This window comes from Lactuca saligna, chromosome 4, assembly GCF_052625555.1.
Source record: "Lactuca saligna cultivar CGN05327 chromosome 4, ASM5262555v1, whole genome shotgun sequence".
Taxonomy (NCBI): domain Eukaryota; kingdom Viridiplantae; phylum Streptophyta; class Magnoliopsida; order Asterales; family Asteraceae; genus Lactuca; species Lactuca saligna.
Window position 1 is genome coordinate 187,477,139 of NC_136420.1, and position 17,527 is coordinate 187,494,665.

The following is a 17,527-nucleotide window of genomic DNA, read 5'->3' on the forward strand; positions in this document are numbered from 1 at the left end:
TTTTCAAGAAATAATTAGTAAGTGGATATAAAGATTCATTATCATAGAGCATGCTGCATCGTGTTGAAGTAATTTATGAAGTTATCTTTGAACAATGTTATTTTGGAAAAACTTGTATTTTGTTTCTTTTTAAGCTATGGGTTGTAAACTTTTAAATACTGCTATGGTGATGTATCTTTATCTTTTGCAATGAAACCGTTATCGCTGTCATATCTTGCGTTTCCGCTTTAGCGGGGTGTGACAATTACCACGGAGTCTAGGTCGGATTTGTGATGGGCTCGATCCATGGTTAATAATTCTTCTGAATTACAACCAAATCGGCTGTTGATTTTCATTTCCCTCCATAGGTTTTCATCCCCTCCAATTCCATTTTTCATTCCCCCCAATTGCACAATGAAAGCTTATCCTTTCCATCCTTAGGTTTATGATTCCTCCAAATTCCATACGTTACCTCTCGGCATTTTTTTCATGCCCCCGGTTGCACATTCTTCTTCTCCCTCCCAAATTGAGGCCGTTGTCACTCACAATATGAATCAACCGTCGCTCACCATCACCCAGAAGACCAACTCTTCCTTGCTTGGAAACGAAAACGGAAGGTTCATGCTACACCCCTAACATCGACGATTTCTCACAGGTAAGCTCTCGTTACCTCCGATTTCTTGGAATTGTTTTGTATATAGATTTAGAGTTTTTTATTTTATAGATTTCGACCTGATTCTTTTTTACAAAGGGTTCGATTAAGAATCAGTTTGAAACACAATCCAACAAAACACTACTGGATTGACTTCTTTCTCCTTATTTTTCAATAAAACCTTATCAATTTGGTTATGTTGCTAGTATCATTCATGAAATTCTGTCACCTTCTTGTTGTGGTGGATATGAAAAAACTTACACTTTCTTGTTCAGCGGCAAATATGTTCAAATATATAAAACATAAATAACATATATAATATTTTTTACATTCATATATATATATATATATATATATATATATATATATATATATATATATATATATATATATATATATATATATATATATATATATATATATATACACCTTAAAAAGCATTTACAACACCCGCCTGTTTGACTTAGCTTTTTGACTTGGTCGCCATTTCCTATCCCCTCCAACAAACTCCCCTGTTATATCGTCCTTTCTTTCGCCCTACGATGTTATACCTCTGTTAATCTCTTCTTTATATGTATATAACCCTCCCCCGCCTCCATTCTTCTCTATACCACCACCTTACACCTGATCCATACCACTTACCGTGGACGTCAGCTCCACATCACAGCACCACCATCGCACCTGTATTACACTGCCATCACCAACACGCTCCACCATCAACACCTTTCTCTTTCCCCTTCCTCGACCATCGGTATAATGAGAAACCCTAGCTATCACAATCTTCAAACTTATTAATCGCAGACGATCACAAGCCATCACCCGGTCTGCCATCGACATCGACCATCACGATTTGGTAGTAGAGAATCAAAAATTTGTCTACACATATATGGTAAGATGACTGATTACATAGCTATGCTCTTGATTTTCTGGTTTGGTTTTTGTGTTTTACAGTTATCCTTTTCAATTTTCGATTTTGCAGGTTTCAACTCGATTAAAGGTATGAAATCACCCTTCTTCCCACATAAGATTTCTTCTTTACATTTTTTGACTTCATGGATTTTCATTTGGCATGAATTGACTTGATGTTATAGTGATCCTATGATTTGTTTGTTTGTGGATCAAACAGGTGTACCTTTTCCCTCCTTAATCTGTTGCTTTCTTATTCTCTTGGATTAGACAAATCTTCATTTCTGAATTCTCTCCTACTGATCTAGTTTTTTCAAAATTACTTACAATTTTTGAAGTATGTGTGGGTTTGTGTATTCATTTTCAAAAAATGTGCAGGAATGCATAGGTGTATGCATCTATTTGTATTGTGTGTGTATTTGTTTGTGCAGGTGTTGGAAGTTCCAAATAATAGGGATTCGAAGGTTTCCATAAATAGTTTAATCATCTATAACAGTTTCATGATTATATGATTTTACAAAGGAAAAAATATTAAAAACTAAGTCCAGACCCAATTACCTTTTTACCCTCCAAATTGTTGGATGTGCCAAATCGACAGAAGCCTGGTAAGGAACGAAAACCCAAATGGTAACCTGGTCAATTTAGATGGATTTGTTGCGTATGCTTTTTTATTTTCGTCAGTTTTTCTTTGTGTTTTTTTCTTCCCAATTTATAAATGATTTTTGGCTTTTATTTGCATTTTCGCTCGTATCACACTTTCTATGAAAGATTCATATGATATGTCTATTTTTTGGTCCACTTTATATGTATCGGGTTCGATTTTAATCAAGAAATCTATATCTCAGTCAACTTGCATCTCCATGCACAATAATAATTGTTATTTAACTTAGTTTGACAAATTTTGTTTTCTATTTGTATTTTCAGCCATCAAGTCAAATACAAATAGAGTAAACTTCTTGCTAAGTTTCATGGAAGTTAGGAAGGCAACCATCTTTTCTGTAATTCACTTCAAGTTTCAAATTATAATGTTCTTATTAAACTTTTTGAGAATTCCGATGCTATTTTAAATAGATTTAAAAAGTACAGTTCTATAATCAGATAATGGCTCTGTTTTCTTTGAGGAATTGAAAGCTTATGTGGTTTTTTGCAGGTAGAGAATAATAGCTCTGGTTGGATCTATTGGATCATTGTCTTAGTTTACAAATCTTTTGACTGTAAGTAACTTTAGTTTCTTTTCTTTCTTTTTTTTTAATCGGCCCTAAACCATGAAATAAACTAAAACCTTGACTAGATTTGGGTATCAACAACTGTTTCCAAGTATGCGTCCTGGTGGTGCTCCAATGTCAATTTTCTTTATGCTAATGGTCCAACAAAACGCCCAGGTGTGTGCTATTGGTCCAGGTTAGCAAAATCAGCAGCATGTTCCCCTTATGAGGTAACATGTTTAAATTCTAATCTCAACCTGCATCATGTTTTTTATAACATTTCAGTGACATCAATTATTAATTAATTAAATAACAACTAATGGATGATCTCACATGGGAGGATGTACTGTTACCCCCTGGTCACAACGTATAACTTGAATTGGAGGTGGTGGAATGGCATTGAGAGACATTGGAATCTCACAACCCATTCCGATTGGTGCTTTGGTTTCTGCACTTCTTCACCCATAGAACAGACGACGGTATACTGCATTTCTTTTTAGTTAATTTTCTTTAGATTAAATTACAATTTTGTCCCTCCGTTTGGATTTATTTCCATGTTTAGTCCCAAAACAAAACTGGTTCACAATTTTGGTCCTTATAGTGATTTTTACAAAAATGAAGCAGTAAGTCTGTCTAAAGAGTAAATTACAAGAATTGCCCCTTAGTTATACGCAAAGTTCCAGTTTAGTGTTGTTTCAAATAGGTACCTATTGTTTTTGTTAAAATGACTTTTTTACCCTTATATAACACAATTAATCTAATATCAATATGGGCAATAAAATTATTTTACATGACGAAAACAAAACCTAGGTGCTATTTTCTTTTACTATATGACACAGGGACCATTCTTTCAACTTACTATTAAATCAAAAAGTATATGCTGCTAAATTTTTTTAAATGACCATCTTGCCCTTGGAGCCAAAACTTAAAAAAAAAAAAAAAAACAACATACTACAGAGACCAAATATGTAAATTTTCCATAAGCATATTATTAAACTATATTTTTTGTAATGCATATATTCAAAAGTATCCAATTTTTTTTGTTGAGCTTTATTAGACGAAAACAAAGCCTAGGTGCTAATTTTTTGAGTATATGACACAGGGACCATTCTTCCAACTTACTATTAAATCAAAAAAGTATCTGCTGTTAAATTTTTTAAAATGACCATCTTGCCCTTAGAACCAAAACTGAAAAAAAGCAGCAATATACTACAGAGACCAAATATGTAAATTTTCCATAAGCATATTACTATTAAACTATATTTTTTTTGTAATGCATATATTAAAAGTATCCACTTTTTTGTTGAGCTTTATTAAATGAGATAAAATGACAATTTTGTCCTTTATTGATTATAATGATGTGATATGATAGGTGTTGGGAGAGGGTCTGCAACTCTTCTTAAAAGTTGAAAGAGGCATCAGCTTGGAACTAGATCTTGCAGGGAAAAAGGCATCAGCTTTGTTCCTCAAGTGCTGAAAATCCGAATGGATTTGAGCTTCATGTTTTCATAAAAAAAAAAATTTACATCAATGTTGCACCAAATGGCGTTTTATTCTTCCTTTGGTCTCTATTGATGGTAGTATATTGATGGTAGTATATGGTATTGGGGTGTGTTTGGAATGTAAATGTCATTTTAGTCTTTAAATTTTGTTTGATCACTTATAGCGTGTGTATATAATTATATTTATGAATATATAAGCCATTTTTTTCTATCTAATCTTCATAATAATAATAATTATTATTATAAACTTGGTATCCAAAACGTTCGGAAACATATCGTATCTTCATAAAAGGTAGTTGCAATCGATGATGCCAAGACAAAAATGAAGAGTGTTTCACCACTTCTGACCTAACTTTGTGGTATATGCCTTCTGGTAGTTTGATTATCCGTATAATGCGCGTGCGGTTTGCGGTTTCTAAAATATTCAAACCGCATATGCGGTGCGGTTTGCGGTTTTGACTCGAAACCGCACCAAACCGCACCGCGCACACCCCTAATTCAGAGAGATATCACGTTCCAATACAAAAGTAATAATGAATCATGACGAACAATTCAACAACAGTGAAGTCTACACATCAAATGTGATGTATAAAAAAGTTTTGCACGATTCATAATGCACAATCAATCATGCGTTCATATACATTTGTAAATTATCTCAACTTTTCATTTTTAATTCTTATTGATTTCGTTTCCGCTAGCATGAGTTTTATTGATAATTGTTTAGATGTAGTAATTATTTGCACAAAATAAATAATCGTCTCTAAAAACTAATTTCTGAAAAAAAATATTCGCACCCGACGTTTGGCGCGGGTAAAAAGCTAGTGTGTGTGTATGTATATATATATATATATATATATATATATATATGTGTGTGTGTGTGTGTGTATATATATATATGTGTGTGTGTCTATATATATATATATATATATATATATATATATATATATATATATATATATATATATATATATATATATATTACATGCTTATCTTAATTTTTAAAAATGAAATGGTTAAGTTCTCATTCAAGTGAAAATTTGTCTCAAAAATAGAGGACATACAAAATGTACAAATCCAAAACATACAAAAAGTCCTATAGAAGTATAATAATGATCTAATTTGATAATATATCATATAAACAATTCAGCAACAGATTTGTGTCGGAGGGACGGAACTGAACAGTGCTACAAACTTTTTGCTGACATAATAATGGGTCGTTAAACCGTCGTTATTATCTCATCAACGACGTATTTGCGATGGAAATTAATTTTTTCAAGAACATTTTACACCAAATAATCTATCACTAACTCGTTTGCTAACAAAATTATTTTCGTCGCTGATTAGGTCGCTAACTTTCAGGGACAAAGCTTTTACTGGCTGGCTCATCAGTCGCTGAAGTTCTTTAGCAACGGATTTCCAACAGATACTTTTGTCGCTGAAGCCTGTATTTCTAGTAGTGGAAGTTGATAAAAGCACAAATCTTTAGTGGATTGGGTTTACCAGGTTTGGTCTGGTTCATGCACTAAACTTGAACCATTCTGCGACCTGTCTTATATAATGGGCGGTGACGAGAGGCTTAGGTGTTGTTTGTTATTTAAGATGTAAAATATCTGCAGTATGCGGGCTACATCTACATATATCTATAAAAGAAGAGGTAGACCAAACATATATAGTCTGGAAAAAGACTGTTTCTTTTTTAAGGTTTGCAGACTCCTAAAAGAAAATAAAATTAAAATAAATTGATTTTTTTAACTTAAAAGAGTTTCTTTATCACGGATTTTAAATAATTCTTATAGTAGTTCATTTAATAAATAATCATATAAACAAATTTCAATATTAGTAAATCACTTCCAAAATCTCTAATATAATAAAAGAATAGTTTTATTCTCCGTTTGACATGTGTCACCATATTAGGTTTTCATAATTAATGCATATTTTATTTTTCTTTTGTCATGTGTCACCTATTATGTCTCCTAATTAATGCATGTCATTTGTCAACCTATTGATTATTCATTTCAAATTTCAAATTTTAAAATTTTAACTATAATTACATTAAATTAGTAACATTAGAATAAAAATTAAAATTAAATTAATACAAATTATAAAGTTATAATTTTGCATATTTATTTAAATCAATGATTATAATTTTATATAACTAAAAAAATCTTTTAATTAATAATTTATTTAAAACAAATGATTAATAATTTTGAGTTTTTTTAACTATTAAAGTTTAATTAATTTTGTAATCGTGGTTTCCACAGGTTATAAACTAGTTATCTAATAAAAATATATCTTTTTCTTTGCAAGATAAACAAAAATAAGATACTAAAAAATGTATCATACATGCAACACATCTCTTTTATTCCAATTGCTTTAAATTTATATGGATCATAGAGATTTGGCTTAGTTCAACTAGGGAAAATGATAAACAAGTGAGATTTTCTTATCAATTTCGAGCATGAAAACTAGTAAACAAGTATGAAATACAAAACGTAAAAATTGTAATATATTTAGATGGAATAACATCAATAGTCATGTACACATTACACAAAAATTGATAGCTAGCATTGTCGGCTTTTTTAAATTTTCCATGTTTCTTGACATATTTGGTGTCGTCTACCTATAAAGGTTGTAAGTTTGAGTTCCCAATATGTTAAATTGAACTATAAACAATAATTGAATGTCTTCAAAGATGCAATGTCCCAATCATACATTTTATAAAACAATTGGGGAGCGATTTTATGTGATTTTTTAAAACCAAAATGATTTCTGCAAAAGAACATCCAAAACAATGACATAATCTGATTCCAAAAGTCATTTAAGCAAACACGACATCAGAACCACATACCCAAACCGATATCTAATTCAATGACTTGCACATCATAATCAGACAAGAGAAAAGATGGGATATAATTATAGAGAAAAATTATGATGAAATAAATACCGAACAACTGCGGGAGGCGGAGGTGTGGAGGAAAGGGTGGTATCGATGCGAAGCTGGTCGGTGACATGGAGGATGGTTCGACACTAGGTAGGACCTTTTTTTGTTTAAAAGGAAAATCCGGTGGTGAGAGGCTGTAGAACATTGGTGGTGGAGGGAGTTATCGATGGCAAGGAGGTAGCAATGGATTTCAGCGTTGGATGTGGACGTCGACGACAAAGGCCGTTGTGGACGGTCTGGAAGGCAGCAGCCAGTGAGAGGAGGAGGATAATCAATGAAGAACTGAAGATTGAATGGTGAGAAGGGAGGAGCTGATATGTTAAGAGAAATAAGTGTGTTTTTTTTTGTTGGGTCTTGAATAAAGTGTGCAGACCTTAAAAGAGTCAAGACTAAGGTGCTGTTTGTCTTTTCTGAGGCAAAATGTCTGCAGTCTGCGGACCACATCTGTAGATCTCTACAGTAGAAGAGGTGGACCAAACGTCTGCAGTCTGAAAAAAGAAGACTGTTTGTTTTTTTAACATCTGCGGGCTATTAAAATAAACTGAAATCTAAATAAACTGATTTTTTAAAACTTCAAAGCGAATTTTTTATATATTTTTACGACTTTATTATAAATATATAACGAATCTAGATCAACTTTTATGTATTATTATATAAAAAATAAAAATAAAAATGGTATTAATTCATATACATATTTGATAAAAACCAACAACTTTGATTGCAAAGTTATAACTAAACATTATAATTAGTGATCAAAGAATTTGATACATAAATAGATGGAAATAAACTTCGATTTTTTCAAATAAATCTATTAAAAACGTACGATAAATATTTTCTCGAGAAATTGATGATACTCTATTAAATAAAGTTTTACAAAATTTTGGCAAAAAAATATAAGAATATATTATGATTTTTTTTTCATATTTATATAAACAACTTACTATTATTATAATAAATTTTTATTTATAAATTTATTAAAAATATCATGTTTGTATCGTCAAATGTTTTTTTTTAAGTTTTGTAATTTTTTTTCATATTGTTTATCATTAATAAAGTTGGAAAAAATATAAATTAAAAAAAAAACTTAAAAAAAATAAAGATATATATGTTTTTTTAAGCTAGAAGATGTCTGAAGATGTTAGAAGACTCTGGTCCACATCTGCGCCAAGAAGAGGGCGCGCAGACATTTTTAGGTCTGCAGTCTTCAAAAAAACAAACAGTCTGCGAAGACTGATGTCTGCGCGTGGTCTGCACGGCGCAGACAGAAGACGTTTCGCAGATCTGCAGACAAAAAACAAACACTACCTAAGTCTGTGCCACAAAAATCTTACGCAGATGTTTCTATGTCTACAGACATCTGAAAAACAAACACACTGCGAAATACTCCCTTGTTTTATGTGACAACCCGGAATTTCCATTATGTACAAACAATATCACTTCAATAGAAGTTATATCAGTCACAGTAAACTTTCAGACTTTCCGTATAAGTTTGAGTAATTTAGGGTTTAGACTTCAGGAAATATCAGGAGAGTGGATGCACTAGGGTTTTGTGCAACACTGTTATTCCAACACTCTATTATATTAGAGATCATTTCGGAAATAAAATATTTTCTGCCAAAAATCTCAAGACTATAAATAGAATTCTAAACCAAATTCATTCATTATTCGCATTTCCAACTAGAGAAAATCCATTTTCTCTCTCACGGATCTTCGGGTTTTTATACCAAAACGTGAGTAACTCTCTCTAGTAGTGTTAGAAAGCTTACTATGTGTTTATAACATGATTTAGATAGCTAAATAACTAGATTTAGGAGTTTACTCCCCAAGGTGTTCTTAGGCGGTAAACTCCCGAAACAAAGCCTAGCCTTTCCCCCGTGATATGCTACTACCTTGGACTAGTATATGGGTGTACTTGGGACATGAAAACAACAAAGAATCACCAATTTTTGGGTGTTCACGGCCCAAGAAGATCTTGGACCGTGAACTCCAAAATCATGGACCAAAGTATGTTTTTAAGACACCTAAAGCCTTAGACATTTACTAGGAATTGTTTCCACTTAAATCAAGGACCAAAACACATCAAAAACACCCCTCAAAGTGAGTTCACGGCCCTAATAAGGTTCTTGGGCCGTGAACATCAAACAAAGGCACCAAAGTGTGCCTAAGGCCTTCATATGCTTGGGATAAAAGTCTAAGACCTATACTACATGTGCAAGAGACTTGAAAGCATCAAAAACACCATTCCAAGGGAGTTTACAGCTGTAAACTCCAAAGGAATTGGCCTTGGGGCCGTAAACTCCTCAAAAGAGTGTTTCTATGCCCTAAACCCTTCCAAGAATTAACCCACCAAGTTGGAATACGTCTAGGGATCATTTAGAACCTCAAAACACATAATAACACCAAGTTTTAGAGTTCACGGCCGTAAACTCAAGAATTTACGACCATAAACTCCATGTGTGGGATTATATGGAGAGTAAACTCAAGTATGAGGTCCTTTGGAACCCTAAACCCATTTGCCTTGTCCCACAACAACTTAGATGCAATCCTTAGGGCTTATAACACTTATATAAAGTGTTTATCATGTTCTAGGATGTCTTAACATTATTAATTAGTAATTTAAGACTAATTGAGTGCATATATGTGTGATTATATGTTCATTAGGATCGTAGTGTGTGTACAAGTCCTCACTTGACACCTAACAATCCTACACCGTCCAGTTCATCCAAACCACCATCTACAGGTGAGTTCATACCCCTAAATGAATATTTTAAATGTTTTTAAATGCTTTAATGGGGGGGGGGGGGGATACAAGTAGAAAACAACATGTTATTAAATCACTCATATATATTTTATAACTGTGTTTTCATCCAGCAGATTTCACATACTACAAAATGTGATGCATGAAATGGTTTCCCATCTTAAAATACCTTGATAACAAAAGTATTAGTTTTGAAATGTTTATTAACATGACATCAAGTCACTCTTAATTATTATTCAAAACTCTTAGATACCTTGCAAAACCATTACGTTTACCTTCTTGAACAAACAATTGCTTTTTAGTTAATTATCATAGGGATAGTTAGAAGATACAAAACAATATTCCTATTATAAGGAATCACACAAGAATCAGTTCATTCATGAGTCTATACCAGTACATTACATGATACATGAGTACATTTATCTAGGATTACATGATACATAAGTACATTTATCTAGGATTACATGATACATAAGTACATTTTCATAGATACATTTATCTGAATATGCTTACATGAATACCATACATGAGTACTGTTACATAGATACATTATCCTGTATTCACTTACCTAGATACTTGTACCTAGAGTTATGAGGAAGATTTATTTGTACCTTCTATGTAAATTTTCCTGCCTATCTCTATTCGACGGGATGTCTAGACGGGACTAACCATTCCGGAACCCAGCTGTTAGCACCACTGGGTGATGAACATCCACGGATGTATAAGGTTATCACTTATAATAGATAGATTGATATCGGAACTAATCATTCCTCCATCCTGCTGTTGCAACAGAGGATAAGATGAAAATCTTCGGATGATCATTAGGTTACCACTTATATTAGGAGTCGGCTACAGGACTAACCCTTCCTCCAACCTGCTGCTGCTACAGAGGACAATTGGAAAATCCTCGGATGTTCATTAGGTTATACATATCGCTTACTGCGATGGCGTGTTAGTCCTGGTATCCAGGGATAACACTTACATGGTTATATTTTTCCTATTTACTTTATTTTGTGATATATTCACATAAACGATGAGTTAGACCAATTACTGTTTGTAGTAGTCAAAAAGAAGGAAAAACTATCATTTTACTTACAAAACATTCGGGTCTTGGTAGAAGACTACATTATCATAACAAAACATTCGGGTCTTGGTGGAAGACTACATTGTCATAACAAAACATTCGGGTCTTGGTAGAAGACTACATTATCATAACAAAACATTCGGGTCTTGGTAGAAGACTACATTGTCATAACAAGACATTCGGGTCTTGGTAGAAGACTACATTGTCATAACAAAACATTCGGGTCTTGGTAGAAGACTACATTTCATACTATTTGGAAATAAGGGATTTCTTAGGGTTTTTCATACTTATATCAACTGTCTTACTTAAAGGTTTTACATGAAATTCATAACAGTTTTTCAAAGCAAGACAATGATACTTAAATACTTATGAATTCACCAGCTTTAAAGTTGATACTCTCTTTCAAAATAACTTGTATTCTCAGGTCACCAGTAGACAGGTACAATGGCCAGGTTTTGAGAAGACGGAGCATAGACAAGTCTCGTCTTTTATTTTGATTGTATATTTTTGGTCTCTTATTACAATGAAAGAACACACATGTATTAAAACTTTACTTATAATGCAATGGATGATGTTGTTTCTTATTTACTACTTTACACTGTTGTGATACTGTACATGACATCCTCCACCCCGGAACGTTTCCGCCGTTCTTGGTTTTGGGGTGTGACATTTTACTTTAAGTTTTTGGCTTTGTTCATAGATTAATTGTGTGTTTTTTTGATACAGTCAGTGTTTATTGATTTGAGTTTATTAGTTACAAAAAATGAGTGAACTTGTACTAAGTTTTGACTTGTAAGTTGATGAAAACCAATTGGTTATGTTGGATTAATTGGTTAATAGGAAATTTTCTTATTTTAGGATTTGTTTATATCTAATTTAAATAGGGTATTTTAGGAAAACTTGCTATAGAAGGTTGTTTTTCTTAGTTAAGGTATTATATTAGGTTTCTTTTTCAATTAGTATATATAGTTGTAATAGTTTGCAATTTAAAAAGTCCACGTACTATTTGGTGAAATCTTTTGGCATCAAGTAACTTTTTCTTCTAATTTCCGCTTTTGTATTTGATCAGATAGTTCATACTAGCATTAGTGCACAAAAGACATCATATTGCTATGTTCTTTTTTATTGCAATTACACTTGGTATCACAGCGAAGGTTGAAGAGGGTTTGTTTGAGTGTTGACTTTCGAACGAAGAGGAGGAAGAAGAGCCTTCGGGTGTAACGTTGCCCTCACAACGGAAGTGTGGTATGTGTTTCGTAATGGTTTCTTTTTTGCGAATAGCATCAAACTGAAGGTTTGATTGCACAAGAGATTTCGGGACAACAGGGGCTATTTCAAGACTATTTTAGAGCATAAAGAGACTATAAAGTGTTTTGGGTTAAGTTTTGGTGTCGGAAGACGGGGATCACAGTTTGGGAAGATGGGGGTGACCCGTGATGAACAAAGGTGGTATGTGGCTTGTAGTTACATTCAAAGAATGGTTTGTTTGAAGACGTTTTCAGCAGGGTGCTGCTGTCAGGATTTCACAGTTCTTGATCGGTTTATTCATTATAAGGGGATATCATCATAACTGTATGAAAAGCGGACAGGAAGGATCCGTCAAAGTAGGTGGATTTGGACTCAGTTTGTTTGAGAGGATGAAAGGAAACGGTGAAGCAGGTGGCTTTGTTTTCTTTATAGGTGAGATGCCTCTTTGAACAAACGTAATCAAAACTAAGGAATGGTTTGGAGAAACTACACAATGTAAACATTATGGCATTGGAGTTCAAATCAGGTGGCTTTAGATGTGGCCAAGGAAGAGGTCGTTGATCTGGGAAAAGTCGAGATAGTAATGAACGTGTCCAATGAGATGTCATGTTACATGTTCGTGTGTTATGAAAGATCAAAAGGATAGGGAGGAGTTCGGACATGACCGATGTGTTCGGGAAAACTCAGGATGGTTCAGGAAGACGGTGATTCAGCACTACTATGAGTGAGTGGTATGATAAACCGATTAAGGGGTGATTCTTGGATTAATCGGTTAATATGAAAGTTTCTTATTTTAGGATTTATTAATATCTAGTTTAAATAGGGTATTTTGGGAAAAATTGGTATAGACGGTTGCCTTTCTTAGTTGAGGTATTAGATTGGTTTCTATTTCAATTAGTATATATAGTTGTAACAGTTTAAAATTTCAAAACTCCACATACTATTTGGTGAAACCTTTTGGCATCGAGTAACTTTTTTATTTGTGCTTTTGAATTTGATTAGATAGTTCATGCTTGCATTAGTGCACAAAAGACATCGTATTGCTTTGTTGTTTTTTTATTGCGCTTACACTTGGTATCACAACAAAGGTTGAAAAGGGTTGGTTTGAGAGTCAACTTTCGAACGAAAGCGGGGAACCTTTAGGTGCGGGGTTGCCCTTGCAACAAAAGCGGGGTACGTGTTCTGTAACGGTTTTTTTTTTCTGCAAAGAGAAGCAAACTTAAGGTTTGATCACACAAGAGAGTAAAGGATAGCAACGGCTATTTCAAAACTATTTTACAACAGCAAGAGACAAAAAAGTGCTTTTGGGTCGGCCATTGTCATGGGGAGACGAGGAGCACTGTATAGGACGATGGGGGTTACCCGTGATGAATAAAGGTGGTTTGTGGCTTGTAGTTACAATCACAAAATGGTTTGTTTCGAGACGTTTTTAGTAGGGGGTGCTACTGTCGGGATTTCATAGTTCTTGATCGGTTTATTTGTGATAAGGGGATATCGGCGTAGATGCGTGAAAAGCGAGCAGGAAGGACCCGTCAAAGAAGGTGGCTTTAGATTCAGTTTGTTTGGCAGGTTGAAAGGAACGGTGTAGCAGGTGGCTTTATTTTCTTGGTTGGTGTAATGCCTCTTTGAACAAAGGTAATTGAAACTAAGAGATTAGTGAAACTACACTGTGTGAACATTATGGCGTTGGAGTTCAAATCAGGTGGTTTTAGATGTAGCCATTGATCCAAGAAAATTCAAGGTTGTAAGGATCATGTCCAATAGAATACCATGTTACATGTTCGTGTGTTATGAGCAATTATAAGGGTATGGAGGATTATGGGCGTAACCGAGGTAAACGTCGAGTGTCCGGAAAAAATCGGGATGGTTTGGGAAGACGATGATTCAGCACTACTATGAGTTAGTGGTATGATAAAGCGATTAAGGAGGTGATTGTTGGATTCATCAGTTAATAGATAGGAAAGTTTCTTATTTTAGGATTTGTTTATATCTAGTTTAAATAAGGTATTTTAGGAAAACTTGGTATAGACGACTGCTTTTCTTAGTTGAGGTATTATATTACAATTAGTATATATATTTGTAATACTTTGCAATTTAAAAACTCCACGTACTTTTTGGTGAAATCTTTTGGCATCAAGTAATTTTTTTATTTCTGTTTCCATATTTGATCCAATAGTTCACGCTTGCATTAGTGCACAAAATATATCATATTTATTTGTTGTTTTTTTATTGCACTTACAAGTTCTTCCTAATAAAAGAATTTTTTTATGTTGTATTAGTTTGTGTTTTTCTATATGGTATCAAACTCTTTTTTATCCTTATTGTAAATATAACATGTTCTTTAACATTGATTTGCTTTTAGTCAATCTAACTCTTGCTAATTTGTAGTGTTATTTGTTTGATTTCTCGACATCTCTTAGATCTATGAATACAATTAATCTTCGTTGTTTTTTACTTCTTAGTTGGAGATCTTTGGTGTTTTTGTCATCAGATCTTTCCGATCTGATACTTAGAGTTTTTTTATCTTGACTTCTCTTTCGACCTTCTTCATCGCTGCTGACAACATCAATTTGTTTGAGAGTAAACAGAAACAGTAAATGTTAGAGGTAACGTGTTTGTTGTTTCATAATAGTAAAAGTTAGGATAAGCGGTTAATGTTAAATGAGTTGCAAACAATTGTTCACTTTTGCTTATGTGTTTCTTGGAATTTGAATGCCACTGTTAATTTTTTAAGTGTTGGATCTAGCTATCAGAGTTAGATTTGATGGTAAACACATAACTGACTTGCTAAACTTTTTGTTAGACGGCTGTAAAAATTTCACATTTCTCCTTATTTGTTTGATTAAACTTGTTGGGTTTTGTTCAAAATTAGTTTCTAAAAAACTCATAATATTTGCAACAGAAGTCTTAAATTTTTTGAAATTAATAACAAATTACAACCCACCAAGGATCTTCTTACAAGTAATGGAAATAAAACACTAACCAATAAACAATCTTTGCTCTATTTGGATCCTCAAGGGGAGGCTACGAAGTTGATGAACAATGTAGAACTTTTGAGACACCAACAATGAATCAACTCTAAGAGATGCTAGTAACAATTATTAAGCTTTAAGCCAAAACCAAAATTTGACTTAAAGAGAGCAAGTAACTTCTTCTAACACTTTGCATGAACAATAAATAAGGGATGGAGGAGAAGCTATAGTTTTTCTACCAAAACTGAAGGTATGAAAGCCTTCATAAAACTAAATCTTTACCCAAGAGTTCTTAACACTTTAAGCATTCCATACCTAAAGCCTACATCTCTCTTATGCCTTTTAAGCCATGTTTACTTTTCCTGATTATATTCAAAAAACCATGTCTTGTTTCCTAGAAACTAGCTAACCCTTTTTTTGTATAAAAAGAGAAGAAAAGTATATAAAATTCTTATAACTCTTTATAAAATATAAACTTTAACTTTTAGCAAAAAGACAAAAGAGTCTTTCTAGTCCAAAATAATGTACATGACTTATAATTCATAACATATGAAATAATTTGTTACTTGTTATTGTAAAATAATTATTTCCATGAAATATACATTTTTCCGGTTTATTATAAGAGTTTATGAATATTTATTAAAATTAATTTCTAATAAATAATCAATTACATACCCTTAGTATCATATGTTAATTAGAAATATCATTCTAATATGACTCTGGTGTTGAGCCGATTGATAATAGGATTTGTGAGTTTGTTTCATCTGAGATCACTCGTAGTATTTTGGATGGGACTCTTGTGATGTTTCGTACCCTCAAGGAGGGGATCATGGAGCTGCTGGATGAGAAACTTGGGGCTTTTTGTGTAGAGATTACGAATGGTCAGATTAGAGTATGAACTCTATTTTTGGAAGTACAAGGCTTGCAGAGTCGTAGAGTTCTTCAGGAAAAATGACCTTATTGCTAGTAGACAGTGGATTGCAGACATGGAGAATGCTCAGCATACGAGTTACTCCTTGAAGGATCGAGGGTAGGTTTTGCATCCTGCCTTTAGAGGGAGCGAGCCCATGATTGGATTGCTACCAAGGTCACGAAATTCTTGATGGTAGAGTTGCCTAGCATTATTGGGCAAATCACTGATAGGTTGGTCGTTAAGTTTGAGGAGCAGATTACAACCATTCTGATAGCTGAGAGGATTGGCGAGGTGACTGAGCAATATGAGAAGGTCTCATCATAGTCAATCCATTGGGTTTGAGTAAAGCCCTTAATAACCAGTCATGCTTTGAATGTGTGTGTATTACCATCTATGACAATCTTCTTCTTCAAGGTAAATTTGCAACCAACTGTCGTCTGACCAGGTTGTTGGTCAACCAAATTTCAAACTTGGTTGTCATACATGGACTTGATCTCGTTGTCCATTGCCTCTTTCCATTTGGATGCCTCAGGGCCTTCCATTGCTTCCTTGTAGTTAGTTGGTTCATCCAAATTTACTAATGTACTATAACTGATAAACGTATCACCATCTGTAGTTATATGGAAGCCATAGAATTCAGGTGGCAGTCTAACTCCACTAGAGCGACGAAAAGGTAATGAATCGTTAACTGGTCCAACTGGAATCTCTTCCTATATTTGAACCCTAGCGTCTTCAGAGGTTCCTTCATCGACTCTTGAATCTCTTCAAGGTAAATGGTACTCCCACTTTCCTATTTGCATATGATATCTCACTCATGAAAGACTCCTCTACATGCTACAAATACCACGTTCTCACTAGGTCTGTAGAACAAATATCCGAAGAACTTATGTGGGTAGCCAATGAAAATGCATCTCTTACTTCGAGGCTCAAGCTTGTCGTGAGTTTCGTGTCTAATGAATACTTCACAACCCCAAACCTTGATAAGTGCTAACGAGGGAACTTTCCATGTCCACATTTCATGAGGTGTTTTTGCAACCTTCTTAGTTGGGACAAGCTTAAGAATATGTGACAACCCAAAGTTATTTCGTTACATTACCCCGTAACCGTTAACAAAATATTCCACTGTATAAAAGTTCCGTTAATTAGAGGTCGCCAATTAAATAAATATTTCATTTATTTATGTCGTGAAGTCGTGATAAAAGAAATAAAAACACATAATACACATTTCCATTTAGTTGGAAAAGTTAGTTTTTATTATTACGACCATTAAATCGGGTGCGACCAAAAGCCCCGTTAAACGACAATATCGGGTAGAATATCACTGAGCTCCAACTCCCACCCATATATAAGGGGGAGTAAACTCCATT

The 17,527-nt window shown here is 33.7% G+C and overlaps 1 long non-coding RNA gene across 2 annotated transcripts; it reads left to right on the forward strand.

Annotated features, from left to right (window-relative positions):
- Nucleotides 1–1,092: 1,092 nt before the first annotated feature.
- On the forward strand, nucleotides 1,093–4,455 carry LOC145043170 (uncharacterized). 2 transcript variants are annotated; one of them, XR_013680913.1, is made up of 6 exons: nucleotides 1,093–1,520; nucleotides 1,611–1,628; nucleotides 2,462–2,535; nucleotides 2,688–2,751; nucleotides 2,829–3,221; nucleotides 4,115–4,455. It is a non-coding gene; the product is annotated as an uncharacterized LOC145043170 (long non-coding RNA). The 2 variants fall into 2 exon arrangements; XR_013680914.1 differs by having other exon boundaries at nucleotides 2,462–2,520.
- The last annotated feature ends 13,072 nt before the right edge of the window (nucleotides 4,456–17,527 follow it).